The sequence below is a fragment of the Impatiens glandulifera genome, chromosome 2 (assembly GCF_907164915.1).
Source record: "Impatiens glandulifera chromosome 2, dImpGla2.1, whole genome shotgun sequence".
Taxonomy (NCBI): Eukaryota; Viridiplantae; Streptophyta; class Magnoliopsida; order Ericales; family Balsaminaceae; genus Impatiens; species Impatiens glandulifera.
Genome location: NC_061863.1, coordinates 44,525,564 through 44,531,591, shown reverse-complemented (window position 1 = coordinate 44,531,591; position 6,028 = coordinate 44,525,564).

Below are 6,028 nucleotides of genomic sequence, written 5' to 3'. Positions count from 1 at the left end.
TTAATTTAAAACACTAACTAAATTTATATCCCAAATCCATGATGTTTCTTTTGCAATGTCCATGACTGTTTGACCTGATTTGTTAAGATGGTTGATATTATTCAGTCGTTTCGGAGTGGATAGCCAAATTAGGGGAGAAAATACTAATTATTCTTGAATTTAAAGAAATAGAAGTTGGCTAGCTGGTGATTAAATTAAAATTGATTTAGATTACATTTATAGCAAAGTTGAAATAAATAGAAATTGTCAAATAAGTGGTCCTTCTTTAATTTAATAAAAATATAGATCACATGAATCATGAAGATAATATTTTATTTGTTCTTATGCATGGATCTTTGCCAAAGTTACAATTGTACACTGTATACATTTAATATGCCTGGTACAAATCGTGTTAGACATAACCTAATGAATGTATTGTTCGCTGTAACAAAATTCATATATTTGTCCAAAGTCGTTTTTATCGGTTACTGCAACATATACTACGTAATTTGTCATAACACTTTAGTTGGTTGATTTTTTTTTATCGTATTCATAAGCAAGTTCGGGAGAATGTTGAGTAATATATTAAGACCCTTTAATAATTTGTATGACTTTATCTAATAGTGTCATGAACAGCGATTAGTTTGTCTTTTAATAATTAAATGAACTGCTTCAAAATACGACGATTTTTTAATGCGATAAAGTTTTTGTTGTCATATCTAGCAATAAAAGTTCAATTGTAAGAGCAAACATTTAATATAGAGAAATACATGTATATATGACAATTTTTTTTTGTTTAGAAATAAATTAATATTATTTGGTTACAATTATAAACATAAAGTAAATATCAAAGTAAAATATAGTTAAATATTTAAAATGCTGTTAGTTAAAATTAAACTTTATATATTTGATTTATTTAATAATACTCTCTATTTGAGTTAGATTAATGAATTAATCAATCATATTTTTCTAATTAAATAAATAAAAGTATTTTGCTCATAACAAAATATAAAAAAATAAATAGAAAGACTTATCCCTTTCTAAACCAAACAGATAATATAAACCTTTATAAAGTTCCGATTAAATTCAAATTATTCACTTTTAACCATAGTTTTGAAACTCATATCGGTCTGTCGGTACCGACAAAACCCAGTGAACCCGTCGTCAAATTGGGCTGGATCGATGAAAAAATTGAAAATGCAATCAACTTAGTTAAACCTGGTCAACTCGTCGGTTGGACCAGAAATCCGACAACCCGGGTTAACCTAGCGGGTTTATCCTATTTTTTTTTAAAAAAAATCACTTATATTTTTTCTCACATATCACTCTCTCAGTTTCGTCTTCCCGTTTTTTTTGTTTCCATTGGGTTTACTTATTTCTAATTTCATGTGGGTATATTACCAATTTCTAATTTTACACACTGAAAATGACAAACTCTTTCATTCACCTCAAGCTCCACTTCTACCTGAACCAACTAATTCTGTTTTTACCAAAATAAAAAAATGATTTAAGGTGGCATTATAAGTCATAACTTAAACTTAGTTTCTTCTTTAGATAAAATCATAGTTATCCAAAAATCGGAGGTTGTAATTTGATTTGAAACCTTGTCCCTCGCATAATTCAGTTATTTATTTTATTTCAACTTCTTGTAAGTTATTATCATCATTTTCTTATCAAAATTTGACTTAAATTGAGGTTCATACTTGATATAGTGATTATTAGATCTCTGGATTATCTTTTTTATGTGTAGTTTGATTATGAATTCTATTGGAGAAACACTAATAGAGACAATGAACATATTGTAATTGCGAAACAATATTTTTAATTTTAATCTCTACTTTGTTTATTATTGTTATAAACAATTCGATGAATTTTTGTTATTTTTGTATTATTTTATGAAACACTAGTTGAACTAGTTAACCCATCGGTTGAACTAGTAATCCAGACCCTTCACCCGGGTTCATGACCCTGACGGATTTCAAACTATGCTTTTAACTCATTAATTTTATTATTATTATTATTATTAAGTTATTAACTCTATGAGTTAATTAATGAGTATTTATTATTAGAAGTATTATATTTATTAATTAAATTTTAATAATACAAATTTTCATTAAAAAGAAAACAGAAACTGTTGAGTATATCCATAATTTGATGACCCTACAAGACATGTGATATTAAATTTGTAGTTGACAGGATACACCTAAATAAAGTATATCATTCAACTTTCATTTATTACATCCCATAAAGTTTCCATTAAGCCAATTTAATCATTTATATATGTCCATAATTCTAAAATATTATCAGCAAGTTTCTCAAGTTTTGATGAACAAGATTAGGATTTGTTCAATTAGGATTATAAAATATAAAGTTATGGGTAAAAAAACTTAAAATATTAATATAGAAAAGATAAAATAAAAATAAATATATTTTAAAATTGATTTATTCATAAATGATATATGAAAATTAATAAATCATTTTAAAATTATTCATATAATTCAGCCAGTCATCTCAACTAAAATGACAACGCAAGGAAATTAGTTGGCCCAATATTGAAAAATAAAAAAAACTCACATTTTTTTTTCTTTTTTAATATATATTTTTTTTTCATTCTCTATCTTGTGATCATTATTATTATTAATATAAAATTAAAAATTATAATTTTTAATATGGTTAAAAATATTCTTATTATATTTTTAATATAATTTGTTACTATTAAATTGAAAATATTCTTTTGAAAATGATTAAATCATTATTAATATGATGTTGTGTTTTTTATATTTATTATGAAATGTATAGATATTATAAAATATATCATTCAACTTTCAATGATTGCATCACATAATAAGTCAATTTAATAATTTATATATGTCCATAATTCTACAATATTATTATGAGTAACTAGTAATTTATGTTTCTCAAGTTTTGATGAACAAGATTAGGATTATAAAATATATAGTTATTCTATAAAAAAAAAAACTTAATAATAAAAATAAATATATTTTAATAACTTAATTGAAACGATTGATAAGTCTTATATGAATATTAATAAATTATTTAAAAAAATATTTATATGAAAAGTAATTTGATTATTTAGTCTTTGTTTAATAATTTTTTTTGTTTGATATTATTATTATATTAGCAGTTCTATAATTAATTTTAATTTATTAATATCAAAATTAATTTAAATTAGTTTATAACTATTTCGATATGAAATATCGAACTACAAAGTCATGGATATCCAAAAATTAGCACTCAAATATTTTATATATTAAATTATTTTAATATAATGTCTGATTTATAATCTTAAATGAATATAACTAATATAATATAATAAAATTAAAATTATAAAAAAAACATATTCAATCTGCAGTTAACTCTAATTCTTTTCATTTAGGAATTTGAAGTCTAAACAATTATATTTATTTATTTTGAAAACAAAAATTATTCTATTAACAAAACTAGCATTTAGCCCGTGCATTTGCACGATTAATAATATAAAAAATCGTGAAAAAAATTACTGATAATATTTTTAATTTGTTAGGTTGCAAGTTCGAAACATACCTCTAGCATTTTTAATTTTATTTTTAACCGTTTTAAATTTAAAGGCGGGTCAACCCACAATCCGACCCAAGTATCCAAATTAATCACAGCTCTCGACCCGGCAATCCGGACACTTTAAAAATTAAGCATCATTATATATATATAGATTAACACTTACATCAAATACAAAATATAAATCTTTAATAGTACCACCAAAACAAGACGTTTAATTATGCAATTGCATTAAAGATACGAAACAAAAGTTATTTGAATAACACAATTTAATAAACACGGCTTACTCATCATCCCATTCTCTCATTTATTATCGTTCATAATATCACGTAACTAAATTTATTAACTAAAATATAATATATTTTAAACTTTATTATTATTTTTTTATTTTATTTTATCATTATATATATATATAATAATTCTTAATTTTTAAAATATTCAGATTGCCGGGTCGAGAGCTGTGGTTAATTTGGATATATGTGAGAGTAAATAAATATTTGGGTCGGATTGTGGGTTGACCCGCCCATAAACTTAAAACGGTTAAAAATAAAAGTAGGCCTTGTTCGGTTGGGGTTATTTAAATAACTCAACTCACTCAAACATCTTTTCACTCCCCCTCTCATCAATCACATCACTCAATTCATTACCCAAAATACTAAAATACACTTTATTTTAAATTACTATTTATTATTTTATTATTATATATCAATACTCTTTAAGTAATTTTACCAAAAATATTCTCATCTTCTCAAAATCATCACTAATCATTACTCATTTTCTCCTTCTAGATTATTACAATAACCCCAATCCGAACAAGGCCTTAAAAATGCTATAGGTATGGTTCGAACTTGCAATCTAACAAAATAAGTACAAAATTTTAACTAACTAAGCTAACTAGCATGTATCACGTGCATTTGCACGAGTAATAATATAAAAAACCGTGAAAAAATATTACGGTAAAAAATTTATGGGCGGGTCAACCCACAATCCGACCCAAGTATCAATTTACTCTCACATATATCCAAATTAACCACAGCTCTCGACCCGACAATTCGGACACTTTAAAAATTAAGCATCATTATATATATATATATAGATTAGTTAGTTAAAAATTTGAACTTATATTGTTAAAATGTCACGCGTTTATCAAATTTTGAGTTGAATTTAAAATATAAAATATTATTAGCTTAGTTGGTTAAAAGGTTGTACTTGTTTTGTTAGGTTGCAAGTTCGAACCATACCTATAACATTTTTAATTTTATTTTTAATCGTTTTAAATTTATGGGCGGGTCAACCCACAATCCGACCCAAATATCCATTTACTCTCACATATATATCCAAATTAACCACAACTCTCGATTCTTCAAGAGTCTCAGGTCCCTGAAGTGCATGATAAATACCGCCAAAGCCCAATACTGCAGAGGAAATTAAGTGAAGTACTCCAGACACAAAGTATGGAAAGGTGTCTATAACTTCCCCACCGGGACCGACCCCCCAACCTAGAGTAGCTAGGTGGGGAAGCAAAATCGTCAATTACTGACATTGGTAAACGACCCAATGCAATTTGATTATAATTCAATTCGTGACGATCATAAGTAGAAAGTTCATATTCTTCAGTCATTGATAAACAATTTGTTGGGCAATACTCAACGCAATTACTGGCAATCCGGACACTTTAAAAATTAAGCATCATTATATATATATATATAGAGAGAGAGATTAGTTAGTTAAAAAGTTGAACTTATATTGTTAAAATGTCACGCGTTTATCAAATTTTGGGTTGAATTGAAAATATAAAGTGTTATTAGCCTAGTTGGTTAAAAGGTTGTACTTGTTTTGTTAGGTTGCAAGTTTGAACCATAACTATAGGATTTTTAATTTTATTTTTAACCGTTTTAAGTTTATGGCGGGTCAACCCACAATCTGACCCAAATATCCATTTACTCTCACATATATCCAAATTAACCACAGCTCTCGACCCGGCAATCCGGACACTTTAAAAATTAAGCATCATTATATATATATAGATAATACTTTATATTTTAAATTCAACACAAAATTTGATAAATGCGAGACATTTTAACAATATAGGTTCAACTTTTTAACTAACTAATCTTATGGATTGCCGGGTCAAAAACTGTGATTAATTTGGATATATGTGAGAGTAAATAGATACTTGGGTCGGATTGTGGGTTGACCCGCCCATAAACATTTTTACCGTAATATTTTTTTTACGGTTTTTTATATTATTAATCGTGCAAATGTACTGATACATGCTAGTATTTTTCAAATTTTTTATTAAAAAAATTTCATTTATTCAAAATTATTATTAATCATTACTTTATAAATAACTCGTACTAAAAAAGATAATCCGAATTAACCCTTATTTTAAAACTTTAAAATATTAAATATTGGAAAAATATTATAACTTGGCTACTAATATTGTATATATTTTTAAATTCGTTCAAATCATCTGTTGATTTGAATAATTATA